The following is a 19,521-nucleotide window of genomic DNA, read 5'->3' on the forward strand; positions in this document are numbered from 1 at the left end:
CACCATCTGTCACAATGTGTCTCCCGGTGTGCAGACAGAATGGCTAATAAGCCATAAAAGCATAAGGCATAAAGCGAAGTATAACATCATAATCAGTATAGCCATAGGCTATCATATCACAGAATGGTATAAAGCCATATGCAATACTGCTATCAGAACCCTATTGGCATGCCAACCTATCCAAACCAATCACACTAGGCCTACTAGGGCATATTACAAAGTTATTTTTTGAATATTTGTACTTAACATGTAAGGTTACTATTCATTTGATCATTTAAGTCAAAATATTGACTTTCTCATATATAATAGTTACATGAGTTTTAATCACATAGATTTATCACATTTTAGCTACCAAAAGTGTTGGCATTAGTTGCCAATCCATACTTCTAACCAATGAAGAATAAATCAAAATTTCAGTTTTTAGGTGCTAGAGTTCACTATTCCATTAGGCCATTCTACAGTGAGAATTTGGCCAAGTATTCTCAATAAAAGTTGTTCTTTATTGTATCTAGTTACATTTCACTTTTTGAATCACCCCATTTGGAGTTTTCTAGCTCAAGTTATGGCTATTTCACCATAACTGGTCGAATTGCCTTTACCCAGAATTTCTGGGCACTTTTTGGTTCTGCTAGATTTGGTCGTCCAATTTTGTCTAGCAATTTCACTTAGTTAAATCCAGAATTTGAGTTTGTGTTCTAGATGAAAGTTGTTCTAAATTGCCTCAGCTTTCCATTGATATAAATTTCAGGTCAATTGGACCTTTCTACACTGAGTTATGATAAAATGAGTGAGCACTGTTTATTTGGTCATTTTGCCCAGGCAGAATGTGTGTTACCTAGATTTGATCAATTTTTAGGGTATCCTAAGTTTAGTTTCTAGATAGGGTTCCTTCATCAAAGTTGTGCCATTATGTGTCTAATTTCCAATTGGCCTTGCACCAATTGAACCTACATAACTCAAGTTACAGCTTCCTAAACATGCTGGACTCACATCCAGACCTGCAGGGCACACAAGGCAGCACCTCTAACCTTAATTCCCATGGCACAATTCACTTCAATTCTTACTTAAACACAACCAAATGGTCACTAATTGACCATTAGAATTTTCTTTCACCAATACATGAGCAAAATCATAAATTTGTCGCCTAAACCCTAACTCCAACCACTTCAATTCTCCATATACATGCAATCAATGAATCAAATCATCAAATTTATGTTCAATGGCATCCATGTATAACTATAACTCAATCTAATCAATGAAACCCTACTGTATCCTAAGGCTGCCAAAATTGTGGAATTTATTCATGCAAAACTTGTTTCAATTCTCTTAATTTCACCCTCATTTCATACTCCACATGATATATATATACAAAGTTTTAGGGATGAATTAGCACTAACCTTTTGAAACTAAACTTGAGTTTGTTATTCTTCAATATTTCTCCTAGAACCATAATAATCATAATCAATTATAACTTCACTTTTCCAAATTAAATATCCAATAAAAATTCAACAGCATTTCCCCTTAAATTGGACTAAACTCCTACCATAAATCTCAAATCCACAAACCATTAATACCCAATCTGGCAGCTTGTGCATTCAAATTTATATATAATGATCTAACCATCAGATAAATCCAAAATTTTAACCATATATTCAAGACATCCCTATACAATATCAGCAAAAATTTTAGCATCAAATCATCCCTATATCATGAGATATCAAAATATTCATTCAACCCTTCAAAATCTGAAATTTTGCAGAAATTAGTCTTACTCAGACAGCTCATGCAAAACAATTTATATCTCATAAATCAGAAGTCTAAAATTCACCAAATTTTAACACAACAGCCTCAAAATCCCAAATATCATTTGTACCAAATTTCATAATTTTATAAGCATCCTAACTATTTATTTTTCTCAAATTTTAGTATCCAAAATTCAGAATTCAACTTGCAGACAGCCTGTGTTCAACAATATATCTCTCCAAATCCAACCGTTGAACAATCACCAAATTTTAACCATAACTTTTACACATACATACCTTAAACATATCCAAAAAGCAATGGTATAAGTTAAGCCAAACTCATCTGGATGGAAGAGAAACATGCTGCCCCTGCTGAACCCCTGTTTCTGCTACTGTTCATCTCCTTCTCCTTCTTCCTTTCTTTCTTTCTTTCTTTCTTTTCCTTTTCTCTCTCTCTTGATTCGGCTGATTGGGGAAGATGAAGAAGATTTCTTTTTCATTTTTGTCTCATTTTTATTTAGTTTTTATCCCTTTTAAGTGACTTGTCCATTTCCCATTGGTTAGCAATTTTAATTACCTCATGCATGATGTCATTAATCTACTTATATTTCATTTTTCTTTTCTTTTCTTTTCTACTCAATTTCAATTTAATTTATAGCAATATTTATTCATATTTTAGGTTATAATAATTATTTACTTAACTTGAAAGTCGGCCAAAAATCATCTCTGAAGACAAAATGATTAAAATACCCTCCGTTTGGCTGAAGACCAAAAATTATTTCATGAATTTTCTCCCGGGTTTAGGGCTCCTAGTTGAGAGGATCGCAACTTCCCACTGGGTTACCCATTGCTAGGGCACTGGCTCATTTAACTTACTTGTATTTTATTCCTAAAATTTTTCCTACATTTTTTTTATTATTTTTTGAGTTATTTATGGCTCCTCACTTTAGTCAAATATTTTTTCCCAGATGTTCTAGCTGTCCGGACTGACACCGGTCACCGAAACAGTAGAATGTACGAAATTGCTACAGTGAGGGGTTACAAAAAATTTGAATATATTAAACACTTTGTTATGGTTTAACATCTTATGTTTTATATTGGTTTTACAAATTGATAGTTATGCACCACTGAGTCCTTGTACTCAGCGATGACATTTTTATGCTGTTGCAGGTAAAGGAAAGGAAAAAACTATTGAGTGAGTGTAATAAACGCTACATCCTTTTTGCAAGAGGGTATACTTTTAGATTACACTTTTAAATTTGTTTTTTATGTAAATAATGACTATATGTATGTAAAAAATATTTGAGCGGTTATACAAAAGTGATGAAATATTATTTTATTGATATCAAATGAATGTAAATTTGTAAGAATGTATTTCTTTTGGTTGTGAATGAAGAAAAACATTTGATGATAAATTTGTAAGAATGTATTTCTTTTGGTTGTGAATGAAGAAAAACATTTGATGAATTTGTAATATATCGTTATTGCTATAAATTTTGTTTAACAGGTCTAAAACTTTTGGATAGTTGAGTTTTTAGCTGTCACCACTCCGAATTTTCATCAAATTCCTTTAAGTTTTAAAAATGTTTATTTCTTTTCTTAATTAATTTCAAGATATTTATCTTAAACCTTAGAAAAACTATTAAACCTTTTATCGATACCTTTAATTAAAAAATGAATTTGAAATCATTAAATCACTTATAATATGTTTAATGGATTATCGATAGAGGGTATTTTGGTAATTCATTAGGTATATTCGGGAGCATATCATATCTTATGAAAGGGTAAGATGTGACAATTAGCTCTATGGTCTTCATACAATTTATAGCTTGATGTCTTATCTTTCATTTAAATCAAGAATAACCCCATTTCAAGGTCTAGATCTCAAGTTATACTCCAATTTCTACATACTGTCTAGTTTTTACTTGACCAGTTCTGACTATAGACAGGATTCATGATTCCTGTTTATAGGCCAATTTGACCATTTTAAAGACAGATTCAATCAAAGTAGTCGTTACAAGATATCTTCCTTCATGTTTTAAGTTTTCAGCGGTTCAAGAATCACCTAATTTGGAGACCTATTTTATGAGTTATAGCTAAATTACCAACTACTATTCACATATACATTGTCCTGGAAATTCTAGGTTTCTAGATTTTCAATTCAAGTTTGCACTCAACATTCAAGCACTTTACACCCAGAATTTGTACAAGGTCTCTGAAGCAAAATTTCAAGCCTATGTCTTAAGTTTCCAAAGTATCTTGTAGAATCTCAATTGGAGATGTACGGAGGGAGATATGCCCTATTTACTACATGAAGGTCACAGGGCTGAATTGCTGAATTCCAAGAAATTTCAGATTTGCAATACTAATTTATTCTAAAATTTCAACCACTTTACCCCTAAAATTAGGTCTAGGTCAAAACATAAAAATTGTAGGTTTATATTTTAAGAAAATTTTGATCTACACTGCATCTCAATTGGAGCTCTATAACTCAACTTATAGCTAAATTAGTACAGACTGCTCACTGGATTCACTAATCCTAACAGTCACCATTCAAGGATTCATAAAGTAACAATTTTGCTAACAAGCTTAGACAAGCACTTACCTCAACTTAGTTCTAGCAAATTACTCCCAATTGCAACTACTTTTCCTTAAAAATCCAAAGCCAATTCAGTGCATGATCTTAGTTATCCACACTAGCAATTTTGCCCCCCTTGAATCAGCTCACAAATTCTTGATTCTTCCATTCCTTTCACTTTGATTTCATGTGTTGACCATTAATTCTTTCAATTCCATCACAAAATAGCTTCTTAGATTCATGAATTAGGGTTTATATCGGAGCTTGGATGAAAGAAAATAGAGGAAAATGGAGAGAGAAGGTCGGCCGAATGAATGGAAGAAAAAGACACAAATTTTATTTTATGTGCTCTTAGATATTTTTCCCTTCTTAACATATGTCACTTTGCCATTTGTCCTCTCTTCCACTTATTTAATTAGTGATTAACTTAATTAATCACACTTAATGATCTTAATTAAACTCAATTAGATGCTAAGTTAAAAAATTTCAATTTTCTCCCAAACTTCATTAACTTTGCAACAAAATCTATAGGTGTCTTTTACAAACTTTTAATTTAATCTCACTCAATCTAATTTACATATTATATTTAATATCTAATATTTTTACTGAAATATACTAAATACGATTTACAAATTTGAGATTTTACAATTTCGTTACACGTCCCATGCCTAAAACCAGCTAATTTAAACTAACAAATTTAAATCAAAACCAACCTAATTCAAAATATTATTTTCTTTTTGTAAAAGTTATGTTCAAGTTTATATTTAATTTTTCTAAAATTACATTAAGAATTAAATTATTCAGTTTTCAAATAATATCAAAAATTTTATTATAATTTAACAAGAACTTTCGAACTAAAACAAAGTTAAAACTAGTAACTCTAGCCAGAATCTCCTAGCGTCCAAAGGTAAAAGGCCAAGGCTGTGTTTTGGAATAATTATCATGAGTAATCACTCTACTTTATTTGATGAATATTTTTATAAAAGTTATTAAATTTTAATTTTTTTAATAAAACCTGTTACTTTTTTTACAAATCCTGTTATCAGTTCATATTACCTTACTAATCTATTGATTGCTATCCGAAAAAAGGCAAAAAAAGAGGAGAGACTTAATAACAAAAGAGCAACCAATGTGTTCCATTTCATTTTTTTTTAAAAAGAATAATAAAATAAAATAATTTTACTTATACAATAATTGACAAGTTAAATTAAAAATTGATATTTAATAATTTTTATAAAATAAATAAAAATTTAATAATTTTCACGAAAACACCTATAAAGTTGAGCATATTTTCTGTCACTGGCTGCTTGTGTTGGATCCATTATACCAATAATCAATAACCGATGAACCTTTTTACTTTAAATAGTTAACCCAATTATTTTGGTAACATTAAAATATCAACTACTAAAATAATAGATTACCATTTAAATAATTATTAATATATTATAAAGTACTAGTTGAAATAACAAAGGTATTTGTATACTAGAAATGCCTTGCCAATCAGCCACCAAGAAGCCCCTGTATATGTACAGTCAGTTTTGCTATGAACTGTATAGGAATACATTTCTTTACATAGTCTCAACACCAACTTCTGTCTAGATTGCGCCAACTTCTCAAATATATGTACATGTCCATGAGATTAAGGTACCAGTCATTCATGAACCTGCAATCAACGAACCAACAATTCAACGAAAAAAATTCCAGGGACAGAAAAGATCATTAAAGAACATGCACCAATAACATTTTCAATAAACTCAAGGCACCAAATGCAGTGCTGTTATTTAACTCCAATATCGTCGGTCGTATGGTAGATGAAGCTGATGACAACACACAATGTCTGAGTTTGTCACTCCATTATAAAGGATAAAAGGGTATAGTTAAAATCGATAGAGAAAACAGAGAACATAAAATTACATATGGGACAAAAAACAAAAATATATGAAACAATCAACTTTAAAGTTGCCTCAGTAAAATCCGCTAATGTCAATGTAATGTAGCTTCCAACAAGTAGGTTCTCCCTGACAAGCAGGGACCTGGCTCCACTACACCTACAACAAGGTGGATTCAATCATCATTGGCATCTTCACACAAGTATGATTAAGATAAAAACTACAAAATCAATTTAAAGTGGCTAACTGATCAATAGGACTCAGAGATTTCCAGTAATTTCATAAATTAATGTAGTGACCCCAAGTATGTTCTCCCTTGAACAGGGACTTGGGGCCAACCACACATCAACTACATGGATATCTCATCCTTGCCAACTATTGTTTGCCATCCGGCATCCAACAAACATAAATGACCAATTTTGAACAATGTTGATTTTATTATTAGACAAAAACAGATTTGGTAATTAATAGGCTCAGACTTATAACAGCTCTATCGATCAAGAATTTTCTGAAGCAGAACTGGCATTTAAAGCTGAATATTAATCCTCATAGCCAATTTTCAACACAACATTGATATAAGAGCATAAATTACAAAACAAAGTAATATATATATATATATATATATATATATATATATATATATATATATATATATATATATATCAATTTGCATAAGATATAGATCGGCTCATATCAAGAAATTCAACCATATCTGTATCTCTGCTTCATCGATTTCTCTCAGAAGCGCGGATAAATATTTAATCATTGCCAATGATCCTCCAAATACAACATAATTAACACCACAATTACCCAAATAATTCGAAAGTAAACAACTTTTCGAATTGGATACATACAGATACAGTACTTAAATTAAGATTAAGATAAGGAGGAGAAGATGTAGCCGTTGATTTGACACAGATCAGCCGTGTAAAGGAGAAAAGTCTAAACTGCAACACTAAACGGCGAAGTTTAGCACATGCATTGGGGTATTCACCTTCACTAGATTAACTTCAGAAAAGCCCGGAAGGCAACGTGCAGAGTCTGACTAATAATACCTAATAGCAGAAGAGAAGAGAAAACTCGCAAGTGCTTACCTAACACAGACGTCTGTTAAAGATGCACCGCTTCCATTGCGAAGACCGCAAATGAAGAAGAGAATGGTACACTTGTCTGGTGCTTACATAGAGGTGTACAAAGCCATAAAACCCTAGTTGTCGACCTGGGTATAGTTATTGGGCATTTGGGTCCAACAATTTCTTAATATTAGATGGGCTAGTTGATCCATATGTATGCCCAAATTCTACTTTATAAACAGATCCAGCCATCCAGCTGGTGCAAATTAGCTGTCGTCCACACTCCAGAGTTTTTTTTTTTTAATTTTTTTAACGGAGAAACGGTAAAAGTTTTTGAATCTGAATTAACTCGTCCGAACTCAATCAATTTTCTTTGATTTCATTTCGATCACGATTTGTGCAGAGCGAGGATTAAAAGACTTTTTCCCTACCCTAAAACTCACAGTAATATATTAATTTTTTATTAAAAAATAATTTATTTTTATATATTTAAATATTATAATTTTAACAAAATATATAAATATATTATTAAAATAATATGTAAAACTTATATTTTAATCATATTTTATTTTTAAATAAATAAATTTATATTATATATAATTAAATTAAAATAAAAAAAATTATCGTGAAAAATTCACCCTGCATTCTGATAGAGAATGCTTCACCCTGACTCCAGACTTCTATGGGATAAAGATAGCAGGAGCGATCCCTGCCTCTCACTCGCTTCGTTGCCATTCCTATTTTAATGAACCATATTCTTTCTTTTTTTTTTGTTTCTAATTATTGAAAAAATGTTAAAATTTGTCATAGTTTTTTAAATAATTTAAAATTTTAATTTTTAATTAGTTAAATTTATAATAATAATAATAATAATAATAATAATAATAATAAATATTATTATTATTATTAAGAAATTTTATGAAGAAAAATATAATTTATAACAAGATAAAACATTTAAATACATAAAATTATTTTTTTCTATAATCTATCTATTTATAGTATAATAATCTATATAAAAGTATAAATGGTAAACTTATCAACGAAAAAATATTATTAATTTTTGTAATATTTAATAATTTATATAATTTATAATTATTAATAATTTTTCTACTATAATTTTATTTTAATTTAATAAGCAATTTCAAATTAAATAAAGTTCTATTTATAAATAAAATTTTATTAACTTAATTTATTCTTACACTTTAAAAAGTTTTAATTTATGTATACAAACAAACAATTTTATTATGATTAAGACACTTAAAAGTTAATACCATTTCAATCCAATCAAAAGGTACTAATTGGCATCCTTCTTAAATCATATCACTTGTTATAAATAATTGTCATAATTATTTCTCTTTTAAAATTACTAACTTATATATAGAATCATATTAAAAAAAAAAACACTTATATAGAAATTTACAAAAGTGAATTTTAACAATAGGAAAAGAAAAAACTTTAAAAAATAATAATGTCATCTCAACTTTTACAAATGCAATGCATAGTATGAACTCTATCTAGACCCAAAAACGCACTAAACCGTCCTCTGATATCACTAAATGTGACACCCTTTACCCGTCTACAGTGTAGTAGAGTAAGATATGCCACACAGTGTATCGGAACACCATAACTTATCCCATTGATATTTATCCATTTTTAATTTATTTATTTATAGTTATTAAGTGAAATTTATGAAATTGAACTCATTTAGATCATTTATTGAAATTATAAATTAATTTGTGGTTTCAAAAATTTTATGAAAAATCCGACAGAGTGCCGGCTAAAAATGGAGAAAACAGTTTTTTGGAACCTGTAGAAAATAATTCCAATAATTGTTCAAATCACAACTCCAATTATCACATCAATTTTCAACAATTTCTCAATAATTTCTCCATTTATCATTCATTCATTTCACATCATCATCATGCTCAAATCATAAATAAATACTTATATGTTATTTATAAATACAAAGTTACAAATACTTACATTAATACACAATTATATTATATAAGTTTCAAATATACATGATAAAATAAGAGTTTAATTACAAAACGTACAAAAATCACAAAATACAAAGTGAGACCTAGTGTCCTACCAATGCACTGTAGCCTGAGAGGTGACTCTGACACTATACAGATCTGTGGCCTCACCCAGTCTGTGGTCTGTTGGGCTCTCTATCAGTCTCTCCAGAACCTACGCATGGCAAAAGCAACTCGCTAAGCAATACTACTTAGTAGTGCCAATAATAAAATAAAAAGAACTAAAATGATGTAAGCATGCAGAGTGTATACATGTTTTTCGTACGGACAATTTCTTGTACTTATTTGTATTATTATTCATTTGGTACTTTTATCCCAATAATTTAATTAAAATTTATAAATCTTATTTTTGGTTGTCCAAGTAACCTATACTCGGTGACTAGACTGGATAAACGGGTAAACTAGCACTGGGTACCAAGTACTTCGGGCCGTTACACCATCGGTTACAATGTGTCTCCCGATGTGCAACAGAAAAGCTAATGATCTATAATAAATATTGGGTATAAGGCCAAGTATTACAATAACATCAGAATGGCTAAAAGCCATAAAATCATCGAATGGCCACTTAAGCCATAAATTACAGAATGGCATGATGCCATATGCAGTACTTGTAACACCCTCCCGGTAGCAACTCCGTACATTCTACTGTTCCGGTGACCGGTGTCGGTCCGGACAGCTAGAACGTTCGGAAAAATATTTAAACTAAAGTCAGGAACCATAATTAACTCAAATATTAATAAGAAAAATTTAGTAAAAATTTTAGAAATAAAATACAACCAAGTTAAATGAGCCGGTGCCCAAGCGATGGGTAACCAGAGGGAAGTTGCGGTTCTCGCAACGAGGAGCCCTAGACCCGGGGAAAAAATTATAAAATAATTTTTGGGACTCCAGAGAAGGGTTATTGAGGTTCCTATGGCATTAGAATGCCAAGAAAATATTTAGAAAAATTTTTCAATCGGTACAGACAATTTTGACCCGTTAAGCCAAACGGAGGGCATTTTGGTCATTTCGCCTTCAGAGGTGATTTTTGGCCGACTTGTCCAGTTGAGTAAATAATTAATATGACATAAAATATGAATAAACATTACTAGAAATTAAATTGAAATTGAGTAGTGATGAAAAGAAAAGAAAAATCAAAGAAAAGCTTATTTATGACATCATTGTGATGTCATTTAAAACTCACCAACCAATCACAAGCTAATAAACTTTCTTAAATACTTAAAAGAGACAAAATGAAGACTAAAATAATTAAATTGCAGCTGCCTTCTTCTTCTCCAATTCCAGCCGAAATCTCTCTCTCTCTCAACCTCCATTAAACCTCACTTCCCAAGCTCCCTTTCTCCTTTGTTTCCACCACTAAACCCTAAACCCCTTCATTAAAACTTAATCACACCTCTTGGGGAAGTGTTTGGCAGCCTAGAAAGTGAAGGAAAGTGAAGTTTTAAGTGGGGAAAAATCTGCCCTATTCAAGGTTAGTGCATATATATACTTAAATCTCCTTTATTCCATGTTAAAGCCTTAAAGTGAGCAAGAATTTGTAACTTAAATAAATGAAATTTATGTTTATGCATGCCTTGAATTTCGGCAGCCCTAATGAGGGAACAATAATGGAGTGTCTTGATGATTTTAATAGACTTAGAATGAATTGGAGATTATGTTTAAGCTATATATCTACATAGATAATGATTTAGTGTGCTTAACCAAGGTGCATGGGTAAATTGGAATGGAAACTAGGGTTTTGAGGGTGAAAAATTGACTTGGCTTAGGAAATTGTTAGAGCACATTTTAATGGTCAATTAGTGACCATTTTAGGTAAGTTGACCATCAAATGGACTGAAAAATAGGATTGCAAAGTGAAGTTGCAGGCTGCCCTAGGACAGCAGCAGAAGGACTGAAAATTCAGTCCACTTGCACTGCCATAACTTTGGCTATGTTGGTCCAATTGGTGTTTGGCCAATTGGACATGAAACTAGGCTTATAATGGCACATTTTTGCTGAAGAAACCATGCCCAAAAGACCAAAGCAAGAGGACCAAAACTTGGCCCCAATCCGGACACTCTGCAACAGCCCCTGCAGAATTGACCAAATGAACAGTAACTATTCATTTGGCCATAACTCACTGTAGATTTGGTCAATTGACCTGAAATTTTTACAGCAACAAGTTAAGACATAGACAAACAACTTTCATGAAGGAACCTACCCCAAATTATGGCCAGAACCTAACCCAAATGGCAGTGGCAGTCACTATTCATGTTACTGTAGATATGGTAATTTCTGCAGAATACAAATCCGGCCAGCTGTGGTTTTTGGACCATATCTGGAGCTACAAAACTCCAAATGGAGTGATTCAAAAAAGGAAATTCAACTAGACAAAATAAGGAACAACTTTCATGTTTGCCATTTCTTCAAATTCTCACTGCAACAGTGTCCAATGGAACAGTGAAGTTGGGTCTCAAAAACTGAAATTTTCTGCCCTCTTGGTTTTAAGTTAGAAATGGTAATGGTGACCAATTCTAACAAGTTTTAAATGTAAAATGTGGTATGTTGGGAGTGCCAAAGTCAATGTACATATTTTCTATCCAAAAGTCAACATTTTTTTTGACCAAAGAGGTGAATAGTGACACCAAAACTTGAAATGCACAAATTGAAGAATTTAAAAGTTTCAAATGCCCTAGTATACCTAACATGATTGGTTTGGATAGTTTGGCATGCCAATAGGGTTCAATTAGCGATCGCATATGGCAATATGCCATTCTATGATTTCATGGCTTTTAGCCATTCGACTTTGCATTGAGATTTGGCCTTGTGTGCGATATTATTTCTGACTTGGTAGTCGCTACATTGCCTGCCGGAGATGCATATGTGACCGATGGTGTGACGGCACGAGGTACTAGATACCCAGTGCGGTTACCCGTTATCCAGCCAGATGCGTCTAGTGTAGGTTACTTGGGCAACCAAATGAATAAAAGTGGACAAAGTAAATAATATACAAATACCAAGCAAATGAAACATATACATTCACTACACATTTAATTTCTTGCTATTTTCTTTTATTATATTATTGCACCACTAAGCATTATTGCTTAGCGCGTTGCTTTTTCCACGCATAGGTACTGGAGATACAGATCGTGAGCCCAGTAGACCGCAGACTGGGTGAGTCCATCCTGCAGTTCTGCACAGTGTCCGTGTCACCTCATCACCTGCAGTGCATTGGTAGGACATTAGATGTCATTTTGTCATTTTGTAATTAAATATTTGTTTTCTCATATGTATTTGGGATTTATGTAATGTATTTTGAGGTTCATGTAAATAATAAAGATTTATGGTTATGTATGGAAATAATTTGAGTATTTAATTATTGTTTATATATGAGAACCCTGAGAAATGGATGTTTGAGAAATGAAAAGGTTGTTGAGACCTGAAATTAAAAAAAATTGTTGAGATCTTGATATTGAGCTTTGTGATGATATTGGAGTTGAGAATGAATGAATTTGTTCATTGGAAGTGTTTTTAACAGGTTCCGAAGAACTGTTTTCTCCATTTTTAGCCGGTACTCTGCCGGATTTTCTTTAAAATTTACGGAACCTCAAATAAATTATGATTTTAATAAATGACTTAAATGAGTTATATTTTACAAGTTATATTCAAAAGCAAGATATAAATTAATTAAGAAATATTAGAGTGTGCCGGTACACCGTATGGCATTACTTACTCGGGTATACTGTACACGGGTAAGGGGTGTCACATTTAGTGGTATCAGAACATGGTTTAGGCGTTTCTGGGCCTAGATTGAGTCCATACCATGCATTGCATTTGTAAGAGTCGAGGTGACACTAACGCAGATCTGTTTATCTTTCTTATTTTGAATAGGATATGGATCCTTCATCTCAGAGAGCCGTTGAGGAGGAAGTGGAGAGTCATGCTCCACCTGCAGCAGCTGAGACTGGGGGCATGAGAGAATCTGCTCCGCCAGCTCAAGCAGAGCCTGCTCAGCCTCCACAGGCCATGTTCCAACAAATGGCCGACTTCTTCAGACAAATGGCCGGGGTAATGCCAGCATCACCACCACCACCACCAGCTCCATAGCAGAAATCACACCTGGAAAGGCTAAGGAAGTTTGGAGCTGTGGACTTCTATGGCAAGAGAGAAGATGACTCATTGCGGTAGAATTGGTTGAACAGAACAGGCAGAGTACTAAAACAACTCCACTGCACTCCAAAGCAAAACCTGGAAGCTGCCATCTCTTTACTGCAAGATGATGCATATGAGTGGTGGGACACCGTGTTCAGTGAAGTGCAGCCAGAAGCTGTAACTTGGGACTTCTTCCTCTCCGAATTCAAGAAGAAATATGTGGGTACTGTATACCTGGAAGAGAGAAGAAGAGAGTTCATTAATCTGAGGCAGAGACAGTTGTCAGTGGCCGAGTATGAGAAGGAATTTGTTCGATTGAGCCGCTATGGAAGGGAGATAGTCCCTAATGAAGCTGAAAGGTGCAAGAGATTTGAAGAGGGACTAAATGACAACATCAAGATCCAGCTCACTGCCTTGGGAATCACAGAATTTACCAAGTTAGTGGAAGCTGCAATAAAGGTGGAAAAAGTAAGAATCAGTGAGCAGACTAGAAGAGAGAGACAGCAGAAGAGGGGACCGGGTCAGTCTAGTTCAGCCCCTGCATTTGGGAAGAAGTTCAAGGGCCCTCCTGCATAGAGTTCGGGTCAACCACAGGGTCAGGGTCAGTCTCAGGGGCCCAGGCCACAGTTCACCCCTAGGAGAGGTCAGACCACACCATCAGTGGGCAGCTCTCCAGGGATGGGGTTCAGGGGACCAGCCCCAACATCTTCTGCATGTCCGCATTGCCTGAAATGGCACAAGGGGGAATGTTGGAGAAATCGGTGCTACTTGAGGTGTGGGTCAACAGAGCATCGCTTGAAGAACCGTCCACGCAGAACTACTACATTGCTCCAACACAAGCGCATGCACCGCTCCTGCACCACCAAGGGGTAGAAGGTCTGGTAAATCCGAAGCTGTGGGACCATCTCAGAGGCCTGCATCTGAGCCAGCAGAGAGGCCAGATGTGACACCCCTTACCCAACTACAGTGTAGCCGAGCAAGTTATGCCACTCAGTGTGCCGGAGCACTCTATTTTATCTGATTTTATTACAGTTCTGGATTTATTTATTCAAAAACTTTATTGAAGATTTAGGCTATTTTTACTTTTATCAAAATCTAACTAAATTGGAAATTTTAAAAATTTTAACGATAATCCGACAAAGTGTCGGCTGTAATTTGGACTAACAGTTCTTCTGAACTTGCCAAAGACAATTTCAATATATACTCAATTTCTCAAGCTTAATAGTCTCAAAAATTTTCAAACATAATGTATCTCAATACAGTATCCAGATTTCTCAGAAATCTCATTAGATTTTCAATATCCCAATATTCACAAGTATAATCTCATTATAACTCAAATTCAATTCACATACTAAAATACTTACTTTGAATAGCTTCCATAATTCATAGGTTAATTACATGAGTTTATTTTGTACAAGATATACAAATAATTTACAATGTGCTAGGAATGAACAATATACATAACATGTATAAAATGAGCCCTATCTACATGCATTGCTGAGGAGGTGACAATCTTGAACTCTTCTGACACTTCTGCAGATCTGGACTCCAAAAATCTCAGTCGACAGTCTACTGGTTTTACCTTTAGGACCTGCGCGAGGAAGCAATTCCATCGCGCTAAGCATTTCTGCTTAGTGGTGCAATAATATAACCAGAAATAATATATACAAGTAAAGAAAGAAATAAATGATAATTCAGATACTCAAGAATTCAATTTAATTTGGTATGGTATTTCTAGTATCAACGATCTTATATACTAGTTTGTTCCTCTTTGGAAGTGCTTAGTTTATAACTTTTCAAGAATACTAGCGGTATATAATTTATTCTATCGTATTGTATTTCAAGTTTGTAAGGTTCGCAATTTATATTTTTGTTATGTTTCTTTTGCTAATCTCTTTTGCTTATTCATTCAATACTTAATTTAATTGTCTTTGGATTTTCATTATACTTAACTTAACTTAGTGCTGAATTGAATAATACTTTAATTGATCGCCCAAGTAACCTATACTAGGCATTTGGATCGATAACGGTCGTTGGCCTTTGGACCGCGGATTGCCTCGGGCCGTCATACCATGGGACGCAGAACGTCAACCACGTATGCAGTCAGTATGGCTAAAAAGCCATGATATCACATAATTGGCATAAAAGCCATGAATACGGGCATAAAAGCCATGAATATGGGCATAAAGCCATGAATACAGGCATAAAGCCTTTCGCAGTACTGCTAAAACAATACCCTATTGGCATGCCAAACTATCCAAACCAATCTTGTTAGGTATACTAGGGCATTTAATATTTTAAAATATTAATATATTATGCTTTATGACTTCATTATTTCATGATAAATTTCAATCATAATTCATACATTCATTTGATCATTTATATGATCACAATTCACATCAATTATCCTTTTATACTATTGTATTCAAAATACTTCTCCTCTTTACAATAATGAGAACTAATGTCTCATTCATACATTAATACGGTTTATTTGTCCATTCATTATGTTATTCATATTGATCACAATTCTAAACAATGGTTCACATGTACCATTGTATTCAAAACATTTTTCCTTTCTCATTTATACATTCAAGAATCTACTTATGTAATTACAAATTTTATATTTCAAGTTGAGCTTCTAATATTTTATGAATTCCATTTGTGATGAGCATATGTGCTCTAACTATCTATTCACATCAATTAGGTGACTTATTTTTCATGTTTCAAGTAATCCATGAATATTTCATGGATTTCAAATTTATGGCCTAAATTTCTTTTTAACAATTTTGACTAGGATGCATAGTCCATATTTGTCTTACAATTCTAAGCATTTAAGCTTAGAATTGGTTCTAGGTCTTCATCTTAATTTACTAATCATTTTGATTACTATTCACCTTACTAGTCAACCAAAATGTTGACCTTTTTATACTTAATGAATATATTAATTCTTATTACACCAAGATCCCACATTTTGAGTTTTTACATTTGCTAGTATTAATTGCCAATTGCAATTTAAAGTCCCTAGATGCATTTCTAATTTCAAATTTTGAATTTCAAGTTTTGGTGTCACTATTCATTTCATTAGTCAACTAAAATGTTGACTTTTACATAAACAATAGGTACATTGGTTTTAATACTCCCAACATACCACATTTTGTATTCAAAACTTGTTGGTTTTGGTCACTTTCTCAAAGCTTAGGTCATTTTGGCAAAATTGCCAATTTTTGGTTTTGGTGACACTATTCACCTCATTGGTCAACAAAAATGTTGAATTTTGCATAGAAAATATGTACATTGACTTTGGCACTTCAAACATACCACATTTTTCATTTAAAACTTGTTGGCATTAAGCATTAATACAATTTCTAAGCTTAAACCAAGAGAAGCAAAATTTTCAATTTTGCTAACTCAACTTTACTATTCCATTGGGCACTATTGCAGTAGGAATTTGAGAAAATGGTAAACATGAAAGTTGTTCCTTATTTTGTCTAGTTGAATTTACTTTTTTGAATCACTCCATTTGGAGTTTTGTAGCTCAAGTTATGGCCAAAATAAGTTTACTGTTCACGTGCTCGCTCATGCCTTTGCACTTTTGGGTTTTGGCAGATTTTGGTCCAACTTTGGTCATAATTTGATCAAGTTAAGTTCATAATTTGGTCTAACTTTCTTCATATGAAATGTTCTACTATGGCTTAGGTTTTCATCGGTTCAAGAATCTCCTAAATCCGAGTTTTCTAGAGAGAGTTATAGCCATCCAAACATTACTGCTCAAATGAAAATCTGCAGAGTTGCAGGTTTGAACAGTAACTGTGACTGCCATTTGGGTTAGGTTCTGGTCATAATTTGGGGTAGGTTTCTTCATGAAAGTTGTTTGTCTATGTCTTAACTTGTTGCTGTAAAAATTTCAGGTCAATTGACCAAATCTACAGTGAGTTATGGCCAAATGAACAGTTACTATTCATTTAGTCATTTCTGCAGGGGCTGTTGCAGGGTGTCCGGATTGGGGCCAAGTTTTGGTCCACTTGCTTTGGTCTTTTGGGCATGGTTTCTTCAGCAAAAATGTGCCATTATAAGCCTAGTTTCATGTCCAATTAGCCAAACACCAATTGGACCTACACAGCCAAAGTTATGGCTGTGCAAGTGGACTGAATTTTCAGTCCCTCTGCTGCACTAACAAGGCAGCCTACACATTCACTTGGCTATACTATTTTTCAGTCCAATTCATGGTCAACATACCTAAAATGGTCACTAATTGACCCTTATAATGTTCTTTCACAATTCCATAAGCTAAATCCAAGTTTCACTTCTCAAAACCCTAATGTCCAATTTAAATTACCCATAAACCTCAATTAGCACACTAATTCAACATCCATGCATATTCATACCTTAAACATCATTTCTATCCATTCTAAATTCATTAAAACAATCAAACTCATCCTTCCTTAGGGCTGCCAAAAATTAAAGATGCCCTAACACATATAATTGACTTCAAAATCTTACAATTTCTTAACCTAAAATGATGCTTTAACAAGGATTAAAGGAGTGAGAGTGAAAGGATAGCACTAACCTCACTTTAACCTCTTGTAGGGCAGATTTCTTCAAGCTAAAACTTCACTTTCCTTCCTTTTCTAGGCTGCCAAAAGCTTTGTCTAGGTGTGGGATTAATTTTTGATGAAGAGACTTATGGGTTTTAGTGAGTGGATGAAGAGAAAATCAAGTTCAAAGCTTGATAAAATGGTGGAGGGAGAGGGAGAGATTCACGTCCAAATGAAGAAGAAGAACCAGAAATTTTGTGTCTTCATTTGTCATTTTTTCTCTTTTTAATTTGGCTTATTAGGTTGTGATTGGTGGAAGCCCTCCAAATGACATCATGTGATGTCATATTTAGGTTTTTCTTTCATTTTCTTTTCTTCTTTTCTCTACTCATTTTTACATTAATTTTTAGTAATATTTATTCATATTTTATGTCATATTAATTATTTACTCAACTGGACAAGTCGGCCAAAAATCACCTTTGAAGGCGAAATGACCAAAATGCCCTCCGTTTGGCTTAACGGGTCAAAATTGTCTGTACCGATTGAAAATTTTTTCTAGGTATTTTCTTGGCATTCTAATGCCATGGAAACCTCAATAACCCTTCTCTGGAGTCCCAAAAATTATTTTATAATTTTTCCCCTGGGTCTAGGGCTCCTCGTTGCGAGAACCGCAACTTCCCTCCGGTTACCCATCGCTTGGGCATCGGCTCATTTAACTTGGTTGTATTTTATTTCTAAAATTTTTACTAAATTTTTTCTTATTAATATTTGAGTTAATTTTGGTTCCTCGCTTTAGTTTAAACATTTTTCCGGACGTTCTAGCTGTCTGGACCGACACCGGTCACCGGAACAGTAGACTATGCGGGATTGCTACCGGGAGGATGTTACACCAGATAACAGACCACCTGCCAGAAATTATGCCTTGAGAGCTCAGGAGGAGCAAGATGCCCCGGACGTTATCAGGGGTACGTTCTCCCTCTACACTACACCTGTGCATGCATTGGTGGATCCAGGATCCACTCATTCCTACATTTGCATCAACCTACCCGTAGAAAGGGGGATATTGGTAGGGGAGAGTGACCAAGACATTCTGGTCACTAATCCATTGGGCCACAGTGTGGTAGTGAACAAAGTATACAAGGGTTGCCCGTTGAGGATTCAGGGGTATGAATTCTTGGCAGACCTGATTGAGTTGCCTTTCCATGAGTTTGACATGATTTTGGGAATGGACTGGTTGTCACGTCATCAGGCAATAGTTGATTGCAAATTGAAGAGAATTTCTCTAAAAACTTCAGAGGGTAATGAGATCACAGTTGTGGGGGAAAGGATGATTTCTTGTCCAATGTCATCTCACCACGATTGCAAGAAGAATGATGAGAAAAGGTCGTGAAGCCTACCTAGCACATGTGGTGGATACTAGGCGTGCTAAGCCAAACCCGAGTGACATACCCACAGTGAGAGACTTCCTGCAGGTATTTCTGAAGAGTTGCACTGGTTTGCCACGAGAAAGGGAAGTTGAATTTGCTATTGAGACAAC

At 33.8% G+C, this 19,521-nt stretch overlaps 1 long non-coding RNA gene and 6 other non-coding genes across 8 annotated transcripts; all 7 read right to left on the bottom strand.

Annotated features, from left to right (window-relative positions):
* Positions 1-5,737: 5,737 nt before the first annotated feature.
* Positions 5,738-7,676, bottom strand: LOC110643578 (uncharacterized). Of its 2 annotated transcripts, none has more exons than XR_002492661.2 (2): positions 7,304-7,676; positions 5,738-5,983 (listed from the first exon to the last, which is right to left on the bottom strand). It is a non-coding gene; the product is annotated as an uncharacterized LOC110643578 (long non-coding RNA). The 2 variants fall into 2 exon arrangements; XR_009150070.1 differs by having other exon boundaries at positions 5,738-6,368.
* LOC131181923 (small nucleolar RNA snoR97) lies at positions 6,085-6,190 on the bottom strand. The gene has a single exon (XR_009150395.1). It is a non-coding gene; the product is annotated as a small nucleolar RNA snoR97 (small nucleolar RNA).
* LOC131181908 (small nucleolar RNA Z278) lies at positions 6,282-6,399 on the bottom strand. Its single transcript, XR_009150382.1, has one exon. It is a non-coding gene; the product is annotated as a small nucleolar RNA Z278 (small nucleolar RNA).
* On the bottom strand, positions 6,467-6,582 carry LOC131181909 (small nucleolar RNA Z278). The gene has a single exon (XR_009150383.1). It is a non-coding gene; the product is annotated as a small nucleolar RNA Z278 (small nucleolar RNA).
* LOC131181907 (small nucleolar RNA Z223) lies at positions 6,676-6,767 on the bottom strand. The gene has a single exon (XR_009150381.1). It is a non-coding gene; the product is annotated as a small nucleolar RNA Z223 (small nucleolar RNA).
* Positions 6,894-6,980, bottom strand: LOC131181932 (small nucleolar RNA U36a). The gene has a single exon (XR_009150404.1). It is a non-coding gene; the product is annotated as a small nucleolar RNA U36a (small nucleolar RNA).
* LOC131181937 (small nucleolar RNA snoR134) lies at positions 7,103-7,247 on the bottom strand. The gene has a single exon (XR_009150407.1). It is a non-coding gene; the product is annotated as a small nucleolar RNA snoR134 (small nucleolar RNA).
* Positions 7,677-19,521: the final 11,845 nt, after the last annotated feature.

Source organism: Hevea brasiliensis, chromosome 7 (assembly GCF_030052815.1).
Source record: "Hevea brasiliensis isolate MT/VB/25A 57/8 chromosome 7, ASM3005281v1, whole genome shotgun sequence".
NCBI lineage: Eukaryota > Viridiplantae > Streptophyta > Magnoliopsida > Malpighiales > Euphorbiaceae > Hevea > Hevea brasiliensis.